Here is a 17,922-nt window from a genome sequence, read left to right on the forward strand (position 1 = left end):
AGAAAAAGTAAAAAAAAGTTAATAAACGTGAATTAACCCCTTCCTTAATATAAGTTTGAATCACCCCCATATTGCCATAAAAAGATGTAAACAAAAATATTCATAAACTTATCTGGTATCGTCGCGTGCCTAAATGTCTGAACTATAAAAATATAATGTTACTTTAACTGCATGGTCAAGGGCGTATATGTAGAAAAATTCCAAAGTCCAACATTGCATATTTTTGGTCACTTTGTATACCCTAAAAACTATTTTATAAAAAGCAATCAAAAAGTCCCATCAAAACAAAAAAGGTAACAATAAAAACTTCAGATCACAGCACAAAAATTTATCCCTCATACAGCCTTGTATACAGAAAAAAAAAAATTATGACAATGACAATTTTACACATACAAATTTTGGTTCATGTAGTTATTTTTTTTATAAAGTAGTAAAATAAAATAAAACCTTTATAAATGAGGTATTCTTGTAACAGTATCGACCTACAGAAAAAAAGATATGGTGTCATTTTTACCAAATAGTGCACTGTGTAGAATTGGAAGCCCCCAATATTTTGCCCCTACAAATATATTTCACCATACATTTTGTGGTTAAATTAATGATGTCATTACAAAGTAAAATCGGCGGCACAAAAAACAAGCCCTTATATGGGTATATAGATGTAAAATTGAAAGTGTTATGATTTTTAGAAGGTGAGGAGGAAAAAACGAAAGTGCAAAAAGGAAAAAAACTGTCATCCTTAAAGGGGTACTCCGCCCCTAGACATCTTATTCCCATCCAAAGGATAGGGGATAAGATGTCCAATCTCTTCTGCAGCACCCCCATTCTTCTTGTGCACAGAGCGAACTTCGCTCTGTGCCTGATGACGGGAGATACAGGGGCCTGAGGATCGTGATGTCATGACCCCGCCCCCTTGTGATGTCACACCCGCCCCCTCAATGCAAGACTATGGGAGGGGCGTGGTAGCTGTCACGCCCCCCTCCCATAGACTGCCATTGAGGGGGCGGAGTGTGATGTTACGAGGGGGCAGGGTCATGAATTCACGGTCCTCCGGCCCCTGTATCGCCCATCATCAGGCACAGAGCGAAGTTCGCTCCATGCACAAGATGACTGTGGGTGCTGCAGAATAGATTGCGGGGGTCCCCAGCGGCGGGATCCCCACAATCCGACATCTTATCCCCTATCCTTTGGATAGGGGATAAGATGTCTAGGGGTGGAGTACATTTTTAAGGGGTTAATTTGCACCAAAACATCAGCACATGGTGATAACTATATCAAGCCACTTCCCTGTTCCACTAAGCCACACCCTAATTACTGCTAAGCCACTCCCTTTTGTTAATTCAGGCATACATTGCACCAGAATTCTGCCACATTAGCAATAGTAAATCTTCCCTCCTGTATATTTTAGAAGACTGGTGTCCAGAATATAGAATTCTTGGTAGAATCACTGGCATTTCTTTTTCTAGATCTACTCCATTTCAATAATTCCGAGTTTCCCAACCAGTGTGTCTCCAGCTGTTGCAAAACTATAACTCCCAACATGCCCAGCCTTTGGATGTCCGGGCATGCTGGGAGTTGTAGTTTTGCAACAGCTGGAGGTATACTGGTTGGAAAACACTGGGAAAAAAAGACTGTTCAAATATCTGCTTGTATGGAGACTAAGGGGGAGATGTATCAATGTTGTTGTTGGTAGACGTTTTTTGTAGATCATTTTGGTTGGTCTAAATTTGGAGCAATTTCTCCAAATTTATCAAACTTGTTCAAGCCCCATGATAAATTTCGTGCAATGGTCTAAATCTCCACACAGTTCTATTTGTAGACGTGTTCTACACCTCACAGGAATAGTGGTGTATCCTGGACGCTGGGCTTTTGTTCTATTGTTTTTCAGGATTCCACTGAGGTTTTTTTTTGTCCACCAGCAAAAATGCCTGAAAAACGGTCCCAGCTTTTCCTGCATTTTGGTAATTTTTCTTGGGGGAGATTTATCAAAAACTGTACAGAGGAAGAGTAGTGCAGTTGCCCATGGCAACCAATCAGATTGCGTCTTTACAAAAATGAAAGGAGCAATCTGATAGGTTGCTATGGGCAACTGCACCGCTCTTCCTCTACATAGGTTTTGATTAATCTCCCCCCTTGTGTTTTTTCTTGCATTTTTGCTGGTGTGCGGAAACAAACATTTTTGTACCCTGTGTGCATTTTTTTTACTGCAGGTACTACTCCATGGATCGGATGCAGAGCGCCCGCCCCACGGAGTGTAAGGAGGTAAGTAGTGATGTATAGCATGTACATATACAGGGTGCAGAGCATCACTACTTACCTCCGCCCACTGTATAGTATACAGGGGGCATAGTGTATCCATGTATACTATACAGGAGCCCAGCAAGGAAAGAGTTAACCCACACTGCAGCTCTGAGTTAAATCTTTGCGCGCTCTCCTGTATATACAGCCATCTATAGATGACTGTATATACAGGATACAGTAGGCAGACAAGAACAATTGGAGGCTCCCTGTTACACACTGCAGTATGGGCGCACTCACCAGGCGAGATCGCAAATGATGTCCTAACCTTTTTTTTTTCTCATTTCAGATACGTGAATGGGGAGGACTACGTCAGATTCAGTGTATTGCGATGATTACCAGCTTTTTTTTAATGTCAATAAAAGGTTTAATGAGGGCTGTGTGGGTAGTGTTTTTTTTTTTTAAATCCATTTTTTTTTCAATGCCGGGCTTAGCGTTAGCCACAAAAACAGCTAGCGCTAACCCCCAATTATTACCCCGTTACCCACCGCCACAGGGTTGCCAGGAAGAGCCAGTACCAACAGGCCTGGAGTGTCAAAAATAGCGCTCCTGGCTGGGGTTATTTAGGTTGGGGAGAGCCAGTAACAATGGTCCTCGCCCACCCTGGTAACGTCAGGCCGTTGCTGATTGGTTGGTATCTGACTGACACTGAAAATATGGGGAACTACACACTTTTTTTTATTACAAAAAAAAACAACACATAGGCTTCCCCCTATTTTCAGTGTCAATCAGACACCAACCAATCAGCAACAGCCTGACATTACCAGGATGGGCGAGGACCATTGTTACTGGCCCTCCCCAGCCTAAATAACCCCAGCCTGTTACCGCCTAGGCCAAGGAGCGCTATTTTTGATGCTCCGGGCCTGTTGGTAACGGCTCTTCCCGGCACCCCTGTGGCGGTTAGTACCGGGGTAATAATTGGGGGTTAGCGCTAGCTGTTTTCGGGGCTAACGCTAAGCCCAGCTTAGTAATAGATTCCGTCTACAAGACGGCTTCCACTAATAAGCCTGAAATTTCAATTATAAAAAACACAACACATGAAATAAAAAATGGATTTAAAAAAACACTCCCCCACAGCCCTCGTTAACCCTTTTATTGACATTAAAAAAATGCTAGTCATCGTCACACTCCACCGAATCTCAGGTAGTCCTCTGCATTCACTTATCTGAAATGACATTTTTGGTGCTCTCCCCTGGGTAGAGCGCACATAATGCAGTGTGTTCCTAAAGAGGGAGCCTCCAATTGTTGCTAAACTACAACTCCCATCATGGGGGCTGTAGGTAAACAACAGCTGGAGTCTCCCTGTTTGGGAACACACTGCCAAAAAGGCTCTGTTCCCATTATGCAAAACGCATAATGAGAACAGAGCCATACTTACCACCTTGGCTTCAGGCCTGGACTGTGAAGCTCCGCCCCCTAATGATGTCATCACTAGGGGGCAGGGGCGGAGAAGTTGCAAGGGGTCTCAAGAGTGAGACCCCTGAGATCCGTCAGTCTGCCCTTGGACTACTACTCCCATCATGGGAAATTTTGTGTCCCATGATGGGAGTAGTTGTAGTACCGCAGTGCTGAGGGATGGCTCTTACACATCCCCCAGCTGCGAAACTGTATTGTGACTGTTAGGACTACTACTCCCATCATGGACAGACTCTGTCCATGATGGGAGTTGTAGTCCTTGGGCTGAAGGACAGATCGCAGCAGGTCATTCTCCAGAGACCCGCTGCGATCTGCATTTATTAACTTAAAAAGCCGGCGGCATCGCTGCACTCCCCTCCCCCCTCCTCCTGTATACAGATGTCACGATTCATAATCCCCGCCACCGGGAGAGGGGAGCTCTGATTGGTGGAAAGCTATTCACCACTATACACCAATCCGAGCTCCTGTCTTCTGGCAGGGGTTATGAATTGTGACAGGTCTATACAGGGGAGCGAGTGGAGCCGCTTCTACAGTACTGTATATAATTGTTATGTTTATTGTGCCCCCCCCAGACTAATACTGACCCCTTCTATAGTGAGCGCTGGGACCGCTGTGTGATTGACAGGTCCCCAGCGCAAGTGTCCGGCCCCACTGACCTTTACATGTTATAAATCTTTATGATACACACTGCCCGTCCTCCTCTTCATTCTTCTGATGCCGGAGACGCGCGGCTTCTGTATCATAGTCTATAGACAGAGCGCCCCCTGCTGGCCTCCACACTGCACGGGGCTGGGGTCAGACAACGGCAGGGGGCGCTCTGACTATAGCGAAAGCAGAAGCCGCGCGTCTCCGGTATCAGAAGAATGAAGAGGAGGACGGGCAGTGTGTATCATAAAGATTTATAACATGTAAAGGTCAGTGGGGCCGGACACTAGCGCTGGGGACCTGTCAATCACACAGCGGTCCCAGCGCTCACTATAGAAGGGGTCACTATTAGTCTGGGGGGGGGGGGGGGGTACAGTACACATAACAATTATATACTGTAGAAGGGGTCAGTATTAGTCTGGGGGGGGTACAATACACATAACAATTATATACTGTAGAAGGGGTCAGTATTAGTCTGGGGGGGGGGGGCAGTACACATAACAATTATATACTGTAGAAGCGGCTCCACTCGCTCCCCTGTATAGACCTGTCACAATTCATAATCCCCGCCAGAAGACAGGAGCTCTGATTGGTGTATAGTGGTGAATAGCTTTCCACCAATCAGAGCTCCCCTCTCCCGGAGGTGGGGATTATGAATCGTGACATCTGTATACAGGAGCCGGCGGCAGCGCAGTGGAGCCGCATATACCGCCGGGTTTTTAAGTTAATAAATGCAGATCGCAGCGGGTCTCTGGAGAATGACCTGCTGCGATCTGTCCTTCAGTCCCAGGACTACAACTCCCATCATGGACAGAGTCTGTCCATGATGGGAGTAGTAGTCCTAACAGTCACAATAGAGTCCCGCAGACAGGGGATGTGCGTCTCTCAGCGCTCCGGTACTACAACTACTCCTATTATGGGACAGATTCTGTCCCATGATGGGAGTAGTTGTAGTACTGCAGTGCTGAGAGACAGCTCCTGCATCCCCCACCTGCATCTTCCACCATCTGCCATTTTCTACGAGTCCTTGCTAGCACTCTTAGGTTTAGACTACTTTTCTTGCAAAAAAGCGCAATTGCGCAAAAAAAACCATCTACTTTTTTTTTGCGCAATTGATAAATACCAGTCCACTGGATTAGTTGGTGTACGGTAGACCAAACTGGTGACAACTTTAGAAAACTGTCCACCAAAAAAAACGCAGCTCTATGCAAAAAAAGCGCAATTGCGCAAAATTTGTAGACGTGAAAAATGGTCTAAATGCAATGATACATGTCCCCCTAAAAGTTTAAAATTTTTTTTATTTTTTATTTGAAACAATAGGTAATAAGTATCTTGCTTTCCATTTTAAAATACATAAATGTAAACTACAAAATAAACAGAATTGGTCCTGTGCAATTAGTAATATTTAGTTTTAACAACTGAAATACATTATACAGTAAAATTTAAGTTGTCATGAAAAAGTAAAACTAAAAATCTAAAGTGAAACTAAAAAAAAAAAGGCACTGTCATAAAAGCAGTATGGATCATAAGAGGCAAAATGGGAAAAGAAAGTTATACAACTTTTTTTTCTTTCTTTTTAAACAGCTGTGGCGGGAAGGGGTTAAAGAGCTGGTAATAAAAAGGAGAAACGTAAAACATACAAACAACAAAAATATTAGGTTCAACTAAACACATTCCTTGTGTTATCAAAACAGAGGCCATAAAACTGATCAGGAATGAGGATACAATTCATATTTCCACAATAGGCTATGTAAAACAGTTACAAATGTAGAAAAGAAAAAGAAAAAACACCTATCGAAATGCAGATACTCAAGCTTCTACTGTAGGATTGCATTGCTATAATTATGCCATACCTTGTCTGGGTTTCAATCATTGTCATCATCATATAATATCACCTATAATAGGTATATATCTATGACCTTAAAGGGGTACTCTGGTGGAATTTTTTTTTTTAATGAACTAATGCCAGAAAGTTAAACCGATTTGTAAATGACTTCTATTAAAAAAAATCCTTACCCTTGCAGTACTTTTTAGCAGCTGTATGCTGCAGAGGAAATTCTTTTCTTTCTGAATTTCTTTTTTGTCTTGTCCACCGTGCTCTCTGCTGACACCTCTGTCCAGGCCAGGAACTGTCCAGAGCAGTATAGATTTGCTATGGGGATTTTCTCCTGCTCTGGACAGTCCCTGATACGGGCATCAGGTGTCAGCACTGTGGACAAGACAAAAAAGTAATTCAAAAATAATTTCCTCTGTAGCATACAGCTGCTAAAAAGTACTGGAAGGGTAAAGATTTTTTAATAGAAGTAATCTACAAATCTGTTTAACTTTCTGGCACCTGTTGATTAAAAAAAAAAATGTTTTCCACTGGAGTACCCCTTTAACATGTCACATCACTAACTACAAGTAGTCATTTTTCCAGCTGATCAGCGCCGTGAGCGAGGGTTATATGAGGATTAGGCACGCTCTGCTTCAGTTATAGAAGCTTTCGGTTTAACTGTTGGTTTTATTTTGCTGTGCTGTCTGTGCCGGTGTCTTATCTGCATTGCCACAAGTGACTTTATTTCATAACAGCAAAACCGCTCCGCATGATGTTTATCATAATTCCCATCATCAACACAAGACATTATTATCCCCATTCATAATGATCATCCTAATGCCACCAAGAGGATTAATGCCACCTCAGCTTGGAGATTCTATATATCCCCCAGTGGACAGTGCAATATTAGGCGCTGTACAGATATATTGCTATGGTATACGCATATTAATGCCTCAAAGGGCCATGAGAATGCTTACTAAACAAGCCTATTTAGGCCTGGCACTACTGACAATGAACTCTGGATAGAACTGTTCAAGGTTACAGATGGCACTGATATGGCATTCGGGGCACCATTATGTGGAAATGCTTGCTGGCACTGGTATTGTGACACTTTGTAATAATGGAGTCATGGTCAGTATGTGCACTGGCAGTGACTTAACTAGTGGATCTGATTAAAGAGAAATTGTCACTAATCTGATCAGATCTGAACAACCCCTTAAGAACACAGCCCATTTTGGTCTTGGAGATGCAGCCAATTTTCATTTTTTCCTCCTTGCCTTTTAAAAGGTGTAACTCTTTTCATTTTCCATCTTTAGACCCATTGTACTTTGTACTTTGATTTTACCATAAAATATATGGTGTAATAAAAACGGATAATATTTGTGGAAGAAATAAGTGTATTTTACGGTAAAACTGACATGTTCTGTCTATTCTGTGGGAAAATATGATTAAAATAATACCCATACCCCTATGGGGACATAAAAAGTGTAAAAAAAAAAAAAAAAAACGTAATTTTTTTTGAAAAAGCCCCTCCCCAATAAAAATGTAAATCACCCCTTTTCCCATTTTACCCCCCAAAAAGCGTAAAAAAAATTATTAACAAACATATTTGGTATCGCCGCATGTGTAAATGTCCAGATTTTCGAAATATAGTGTAAATAATTCCGTACCTTCAAGGCTAGGTTTCCACTTGGTATTTTTTGGCAAAAAATTAGCCTTCATACAACCCCATATAAGGAAAAAATGAGAAAGTTATAGGTGGTCAAAATAGGGCAATTTTAAATACTGTTTTTTTTTTTTTTTTTTTTTAAAGCAGTACAATAATAGAAAAGTAAGTATAATTGTTTACAACTTTCTTATTTGTCATAAACACAGCTGAATGAGGGCTTATTTTTAGCGCTGTGATCTGTAGTTTATTGTCATCACTTTTTCATATATGTGACTTTTTGGTCATATGTGATTTTTCTGGAATGTGATGTAACCAAAAATCAGCAAATTTAGACTTTGGTATTTTTTTTACGTTTACGGCATTAACCATTCATTTTCACAGGCGGCGATACCAAATATATTTATTTTATTGTTTTACATTTTTCTTAATTGTAAAATGGGAAAAGAGGGACATTAAATTTTTTATTAGTGGAGGGGCTTATTTACATTTATTAAAACCTTTTTTTCCCTTTTATTTTTTTACATAGTGGACTATTTATAGCAATTTCCGCAATTCCGCACAAAACCTTTGCTGAACGGAATTGAGGCAGAATTTCAGTCGAATTCTGTGCTCTAAAAATGCAGAATTCTGCTGAAATTCAAAGCCCCATTGAAGCCAAAGAGATTCTGCCACGGAATTCCACAAAATTAAAGACTTGTCTTCAAATTTTGTGGAATGCGGAATTTCCCCCGCAGAATTGATGCTGGTGAAATTCCGCTGTGTGAATGGGACATCAGAACCCCATTAAAGTCTATGGGCTTCTACCGTGGAATTCTGCACGGAAATTTGGCCTAAAAGTAGCCTAAATGGCCTAAAAGTAGACATGCTGTAGGGGATAAGACAAACTCCCCAAAAAAAGAAGCAAATACATATTCAGAATCCAAGAGATTTTGTTTTAAAAAGGAATAAACATTTCTATTTTGGAATAGCTAGGACCTGTGGTTTGTATGTAGCCTGTAAAGCATGTGCATTGTAAATATAGCACTCATAAAGAGCAAGATGTTCAGGGGTCAACTTGTACTGTAAACCTGTAGCATGGCTTTATATGCCCTTCATGAGTGTCTGGGGCTAAACATGTACACTGTTATAAGATACAGTCTATGTAAATGCATTCCGAGACAGGTAATGTGATGCAATGTCATGCAATTTGGAGACAGTAACATTATTACGAGATAAAGAAAGCGGATTAAGACAGATTCAGCAAATGCAATGGCAGTATCGGAGAATTGCTCACTGGTTTGCATTACTGTCTGTATTCCTTTTGTACATGACTCTAAATCAGTGTTTTCCAAAGAGCGTATCTCAAGCTGTTGCAAAACTACGACTCCCAGCATGCCCGGACAGCCGAAGGCTGTCCGGGCATGCTAGGAGTTGTAGTTTTGCAGTAGCTGGAGGCACGTTGTTTGGAAAACACCTCCCTAAATCTTATTCTTGACTGAGATTTAGATCTGTAGGTATGTAATCGTTTAATATATAATCCATGCAAACAATTAACTTTTTATATATATATATATATATATATATATATATATATTACAGGGGAGACCATCATGACACACCAACAAACCTTCTACCTCTGTAGTTACCACGTCAAGATGGCAACCAATCTCCAGTGCTTGAAAAGGAAGTGTTAGGTGGCTAAGGCTAAGTTCACATTGCCATTTGCATCTACCCCGTACAGGGTCAATTCAGGTTCTTTTTTTTTTTTTGCCCGGAATGGACACTGAAACGGGTCAGAACGCAATAGACATAGTTGGGCCCCAATGGACCAGATTACCTTGAATGGGGTCCATCGGGGTATATGGTAGTGTAGTTTAGTGGAGAATAAAAAAATTGTGCATGCAGTTGCCGACAGAGCAATTCACATCTATGTTGGGGCTCCAGTCAGATCCTGCTAAACAGACACCAGACAGAAACCCAATGGATGCCATTAAAGTCAACGGGATCCGTTAGTGTCCAATGCACTCTTTTTTATGGTCTTGAACAGAATTTGCGATTGAGGTCCCGAATGGAGTCTCTGATGCAGATGTGAACAAGGCATTTGCTTGCAAAAAAAAAAAACAACAACAACAACTAATGAACATGCAGAGCACCAAACTTATTTTTGTTTTTGGGTACATTCACATGGTCGAATGATTGACCTTACAGTGTGCCTCCATCTGTGCCTGCTCATAGCGGCAATCCTCCGCTACGAGCAGACACGCTGCGATGTGCGAGTCACCGCGCACATGTGCAGTATTCTCCCACACATTGCGACTGTTCTCGGCCTAGCTAAGGGAGCAGGGGGGAGCGGCCACGATGTGTGCGAGTACACTGCACATGAGCTCGGCGACTCGCACATCGCAGTGTGTCTGCTTGTAGCGGCGGATTGCTGCTAAGAGAAGGCACAGATCGTCGGTGGATCCGCAGCGTAAAATACACTGCTGATCCGTCCTTGTGAATGTACCCTTTAGCACTTTTTACATCTCACTGAACTGTTTTGAAAAGTGTCTAGAAAAGGGAGTTATGAAATGAACTAGAACTATTGACAGCATATGGTACTATTTTAGAGTAAAATATTAGAGGTTGTCATGATGCAGGAAACATTGCCTAACATTAAAGGGGTACTCCGGTGCTTAGACATCTTATCCCCTATCCAAAGGATAGGGGATAAGATGCCTGATCGCGGGAGTCCCGCCATTGGGGACCCCCGTGATCTTGCACGTGGCACCCCGTTTATTATCAGTCCCTGGAGCGTGTTCGCTCCGGGTCTGATTACCAGCGACCACAGGGCCGACGGTGTGTGACGTCACGCCTCCGCCCCCGTGTGCCGTCACGCTCCACCCCTCAATGCAAGCCTATGGGAGGGGGCATGATTGCTGTCACGCCCCCTCCCATAGGCTTGCATTGAGGGGCGGAGCGTGACGTCACACGGGGCCGTCGGCCCTGTGGTTGCCGGTAATCAGACCCTGAGCGAACACGCTCCGGGGACTGATTATGAACGGGGTGCCACGTGCAAGATCACGGGGGTCCCCAGCGGCGGGACTCCCGCGATCAGGCATCTTATCCCCTATCCTTTGGATATGTCTAAGCACTGGAGTACCCCTTTAATGAAGATGCTCCAAACGTATCCCCCCAGCATGCTACCAGGTGATCATTTTGGCACAGCTTTTACCTGTCTCATCTAGTTCTATTTTTTCAGAGTTTTACAATACACAACAACTTATTTTACGACTTTTAAGGAGTTGTCCACAATTACAAATGATGTCTGCTTCCTTTGAGACATCGAGCCACACCCATGCATGGATTGTGTCTGGCACTGCAGGTTAACTCTACGGAAGTATATGACGATGAGCTGCATGTAACGGGAAAGGTGTGAAGATGTGCGCTGAGCCACCTAACCGGCTTTGTTTTGGGCCAACTGCTGGGACTACTGCAATCCTCAGCCCGGCACCACAGCTTTCCTCATGCACGGAGCAACCTCTGTTCTGTGCATCATGAACTAAATGTGTTTTATTAAAGGAGAACTGTGGTAAAAAAAAGTTCTTATCCCCTGTGCACCGAATAGGGGATGTGTCTAATCATGTGGGTCCGACTGCTTGGGCCCCTGCGATCTCCTGTCCAGCGCCCCCCCCTCTCCTTATGCACGGAGCCGACCCCCCCCCCCCCCCCCCTGTGTATCTATATGGTAGAGCCAGAGATACAGATTTATCTTCACCTTTCCCATAGAGATACATGGAGTTGGACCCCCACAATCAGCCACTTATCCCCTATCCTGTGGACAGAGAATAAGAACTTATGTACTGTTGCCCTTTGAGACATTATTGACACTTAAGTGTGTTATCTCCATGAGGTTATCTCCTTGAGGGCATTTAGGCTTTCTCATCAATAGACAAACATTGATCATTTCACAATAAATTCAGTATTTTTCTCATCTTTTGAACTTTAGCATGAATTGAGTAACCATAGTGTCTCACATATAGGCTGCTTTCACAGGTGTCATTTTCAACTATGGTATATTTTAGCTGCCCTTAAGGCATATGACAGATAATTGGATACAAGAGAACAAAATCTATTAAATAAGACAATGAGGAAAATACTATAACTGGTACACAATTTTGCAAGTGCCGTAACCTACAACGGGCCATTAAATAGCTTCATGAAAAACTTTATTTCTGAGCATTGAAGGTTGTTGACCATCCATTCTGCGCTTACATACATTGCTACAATTCATGTATTAAACCAATATACTTAAGTCAGCCGTCAATATCAACGCTCTGGTAAGTAATGTCACAACCATACATAGGATTGCCACCTTTCTTGCAAAAAAAATACCTGCCATGCCAATTTGCATAATTAATTATACATGTGTGACATCACAGGAAGTGAGGTACAATACATATGCAGCGGAAATTGTCGGCGCAACATCAGGGGTGTCACTCGTCAATCCTGGCAACCACCGCAGTTCACTGATTCAAAATGGCTGAGGAGCCAGCTGCCTGTTCAGCAGCTCGGGACGCAGCCACTTTAGAACAGTGACCAGTGGCAGCCAGTGGCTACTGATTATCCCCTACTATCCGATTCTGTCAATGTCTGGTATAACAGTCACAGAAAAATTTATAATGAAGAATTATCCAGGATTATAACAAATTATTAAAATACAGAACTGATTTCTTCAAACAGCACCACCCATGTCCTCAGGTTATGTGTGGCATTGCAGCTTAGTTCCATTAAAGCAAAGTAAATGGAACCAAGTTGTAATACCACACACAATTTAAGGACAAGTGTGATGCTGCTGCTTTTTGAAAAAATAAATCAGCTGTTTTTTTTAAAAACTATTCCTGGACAACCCATTTAAATTCACAATATATTAAAGAAGCAAAAAAACATGTTAGTTTAAAAATGCATACACTTATCAAAATTAAGTTTCTGGGATCGTATGTCTATCAATATATGCATATTAAATATATCAAGATACATATGTAAAACTGGCATTAAATAAAAAATATTCTAGTTTTCAAAAAGACGTTCATGCAAAACTAGTTTTTACTGGGGAAAAACAGTCAATACTAGCTTTCACAAAGGCATTTAGTCAAAACTAGTTTTAACTAGGGAAAAGCAGTCAATACTAGTTTCACAAAGGCATTTAGTCAAAACTAGTTTTCACTAGGGAAAAGCAGTCAATACTAGTTTCACAAAGGCATTTAGTCAAAACTAGTTTTCACTAGGGAAAACCAGTTTTAACTAAAAATGTGTTTTAACTGTAATACATATATACATACATATATATATATATATATATATATATATATATAATGAATGATAAAAATCCAAACAATCAATATGCATGTGAATACCATAGCAGGAAAACAGGTTCATTCAGTTAGTGATTACATCACATCACAGTCATTAAATCACCACCTTTTCACTCTTTATCATCTGAGTAGATAGATTACACACTACGCCAGTGTTTACACCAGTTGTTGCAAAACTACAACTCCCAGCATGCCTAGACACTTACTGTATTTTGTCTTTACACACATGCAATAGCTGCAGGGACAAGATAGCATTTTTTTCATCCAAAAATATACACATTTTCTAACCTATGTTTAATACAAATATACATTTAATGTATTATATAGAAAAGTTTTTCCAAAGAAAAGGTACACTTTAATTTTAAATAGTAGGTTTAGTGCTTAAATAAGATTGAAATGTTTTGTAACCTGATGACTATGAAGCCTTTACTACACAGTTCTGCAGCATCTGGATGGCTGCTTGTCATTTAAGCTATAAAAATAGCTGACTAATGAGCAGCAAATTCTCCTGTCTCTATTATGGAAAACACAGTGTGATGAAAATCTAATGCCGAAATGTGTTCAACCCAATAATAAGGCTTAGAACAGGAACTTCTACAAGTAAGGCTGCCCCCTAGTTAATACTAGTACCTCACTGCCTTAAACAATTAAAGTAGACAAATAGGTAGCCCCCATTGCACCTCTAAATGCACGTTCAGACACCTAAAATCCACAATGATCTGGAATCTGCACCAATTTATCTGGAATTTCCACCAATCTCATTCCCATTGACTTAAGTGGGAAATTTCATTTTTCTTTTGTCCTTTTAAAAACTGCATCACACTTTTAAGCACTATATTACAGCACCATGGCATGCAGATTTTTCCATTTGTAAATAAATCTGCAACAGAAACCGCATGGATGTCAGATGCAGATTCCACCTTAAATTTTTTACATGGACAGGCCCTTATACGGAGCACATTGTGTGCCATTTCTGCATTCCCAATTTTTATTGGTTCCAAACTCTGTTAAAAAGCCCCAGATCCTCCGCCAACTGTGTGTGCCAGCCCTGTAAAGGGTATGTTCACACAATGGAATTGCACAGAAGAATTCAGACGAAAATTCCACCATAAGTTATTGATTTGAATGGGATTCGGCAGTTAAATTCCCACAGCAGAATTTGGGCCGTGGGCATTCTGGCGCGAAAATTCTGCTTTCCACACTCCATCAAAATAAAAGACTAGTCTTAGGCTAGGTTCAGACTACGGCATCTCTGGGCAGAAAATTTCCGCCCGGATATTCCGAGTGCGGCCAGTGCTGACTCCAATAGACTGCAATGTGTTCCGCGAGTATTTCCGCCTGAAGAAAGAGCAACGCTATTCTTCAGGCGGAAATTTCCAAGTGGATTTTCCATTCACAAATTCCGCTTCACAAATTCCGAAGTGTGAATTTGTGAACGGAAACACCATTCACTACACTATACATTTTAGCAAGCGGAATTTCTACCTGCATTTTCAAAGCGGAATTGCAGGCGGAAATTCCGTAGTCTGAACCTTGCCTTATATTTAGCGGAATTCCAAGGCAGAATCCCATTGAAATTATTGGGGCTTGAATTTCAGCTAAATTCTGTGTTCAGATAACACAGAATTCTGCCGAAATGATGCCACAATTTTGGTGGAATTCCGCAATTCTGTTTGACAAGCTTTGCTGAATGGAATTTCTGCAGAATGGTGGAAATTCCGCTGTGTGAACATACCCTAAGTCAGAGAACACTACACTGTTACAGAGACAAGCAGCTCACACTTTGCATTTCCATCAGGCTATCTGGTATTTTTGATGACAAGAATAGCCCATTGTCATCCTTGCCAGCACAAATTACACAAACCCTAATATATCACTGACAGTTCCCTTTAATGAGGTCTGATGTATTACAGCTCCTGACCTCTTACTACACAATAATATGGTATGTGTACGTGAGGCCCAAAGAAAAATTCTAGGGATAGGATAACACATTTTTTTTCTACCATTAATCCCAAAAATGTTAAACTGCCATTACGCACCCTATGTCAAGAACAAGTGCTAGGTCTGATAAGTTAAAGGAGTATTCCGGGCAAAAACATTTTATCCCCTATCCAAAGGAAACCTCCGGGTTGCCGGGACTGGGGACGTTACTTCACGCCATGCCCCCCACCATTCATGTCTATGGGAGGGGGCGTGGCGGCCGTCACGCCCCCTCCCATAGAGATGAATGGAGGGGCGTGGCGTGATGTCACGTCCCCAGTCCCGGAAGTTTCCGAAACTGGAGATTCAGCACCTGCATAGAATGCGGGTGCTGCAGGGAGATCGCGGGGGGTCTCAGCAGTGGGCCCCCCACGATCAGACATCTTATCCCCTATCCTTTGGATAGGGCATAAAATGTTTTTGCCCAGAATACCCCTTTAAGTGACTACATTGCAGACACAAAATATATTCTTCAGTAATTCAAGAATAAGTCTTGTGAGCTGTAAATATCAGAACAGACTTATTGTGAAGCATAATATGCATCTGAATGGGTCTGAAATGACTTTTGCAGGTCACAACTCATAAAGATCAATCAAGTTATCCAAATTATTTCTATTTTTATTTACATTATTTAAAAATAGATCATCGGATGTGTCACAATGTTCTATTTCCTTCAGTTATTCAGTCCTGTACAGTTAATATCGAGGACCACAGGTACCTGGACAGCGTTGCGTGTTTACACAGATCGTTTCCCGGATGAGTAACGTGTACATGAAGTACATCAGGAATAGAATTACAGCAAAACAAATATTACAAAGCGTGAGCACATCACATGCGTTTTGTTTTCTTGTTTCATTTTTATCAATAGACTCACTTGCAAAACCCAAGTAACCTCTTTTTTAAAATAAAAAATATTCATAAAAAAGTTACAAAAGGCAAATATAGAACCGAAAATACATTTCTACCACCACTGTTTATAACATGAATTTCTAAATGTGATATATTACTGAATCAGCCTATCGCTCACCACAATGAAGGATGACATAACAAAAAGCCCCAGTGCCGGCCTATAGCATCCAGATTCTAGGTGCTGAATGTGCAATTCTGCATTATGTTGTGACACTTTTTTTATTTTTGTTTTATCATTTATTTGTTTGTTTATTTATTTATTTATCAGTTAACACAAGTCCGGGATTGCAAAAAACTAAGCTAATTTCTTTAAAAAACAACACCACATGGGTCCTGTGTGTGGTATTACAAATTGGCTCCGTTCACTTCAATAGAAAGCCTCTTTCACAAGGCTGAATTTCTAAGCGAAATCTGGCAGAAAAATTACACTCAGTAATTTCGTTGAGACAGAATCTTATTTTTTTTAAAGGTTTCTGCTGCACAGTGCACGTGGCGGAATTTTTGCGGTAGAAACATCTCCCGCGGAAATGTCAAAACCGGCCTCAGCTTAAAGTAATTGACACCTATATCACACACATTTTTTTTGGAAATGCATTGTCGTCTGTGGAATGTCCACCGGAAATTTTTCAGGGACGGACATTCTGCAAAAAATACACCATGTGAACATACCCGAACGGAGCTGCAATACCACACACAGGTGTGACAGTTTTTCTAATCCTCCATAACCCTCTTAGGGTACGTTCACACGAGCGGATCCACAGAGTACTTTACGCTGCGGATCCGTTGCTGAAGGACCCGCTGTATTCTGCCTTCACATGTGCTTGCTCGTAGCGGCAATACGCGGCTATGTGCAGACACACTGAAACGATATGCGAGTCGCTGCTCAATGAGCTAGGCTAAGAGCTGCCGTAATGTGTCTGCTCGTAGCGGCGTATTGCCGCTAAAAGCAGGCACATGTAAAAGCAGAATACAGAAAGTCCTTCAGCGGCGGATCGGCAGCGAAATGCGCTGCAAAAATCTGCTCATCTGAACTTACCTTAAAAAGGTTTGTTCACACATTGATAACTCGAGATTCGCTGTGAGTTTCACGACCATTCACTACAGTGGGTCCGCTGGCATTGCAAGTTTATCAATGTGTGAAGTACCTTAAAGGAAAACTGTCAGATATTTTCTTCCGCACTATCCACAGTACTGGTGGATAGTGCGGGAGACGCTGATTAAAACAAGCCCTACCTTACTCGGATCCGCCCGGCCATTCGCCCGCAATTGTGGTTTTATTCTATGTGTATATCTTGTTGTAACTGGCACGGGCGGGGCTTCTGCACTGACGTCAGCGCCGCTTATGAATATTCATCCTCCAGCTCTCCCTCTCTTCGCCGCTCAAAACTGGAGGGAGGGGGGGATGAATATTCATAGGCGGCACTGACATCAGTGCCAGTTAAGCTGCAGAAGCCCCTCCCGTGCCAGTTACAGCAAGATATACACATAGAATAAAACTACAATTGCAGGTGAACGGCCGGGCGGATCCGGGTAAGGTAGGGCTCGTTTTAATCAGCATCTTCAGCACTATCCAGCAGTACTGTGGATAGTGCGGGAGAAAATATCTTGACAGTTTTCCTTTAAAGCACAACTGTCAGCCATTGAGTTGTAGTTTTGCAACAGCTGGAGACACCCTGGTTGAAAACACTTCTTTAAGAAATAAAAGCTGAGCTCTGGTTAGTTGGCATAAACAAAGGACTTTTTTTTTTTTATCTATCAGACTCCAAGTGATATACAGTGTACTCTGTTAGAATCCGGTCTAAACAAAGTGATTAAGGAGGAGTTTGTTTTGGTCCAAAGAGTTGGTCCATGGATAG

This window comes from Hyla sarda, chromosome 4 (assembly GCF_029499605.1).
Source record: "Hyla sarda isolate aHylSar1 chromosome 4, aHylSar1.hap1, whole genome shotgun sequence".
NCBI lineage: Eukaryota > Metazoa > Chordata > Amphibia > Anura > Hylidae > Hyla > Hyla sarda.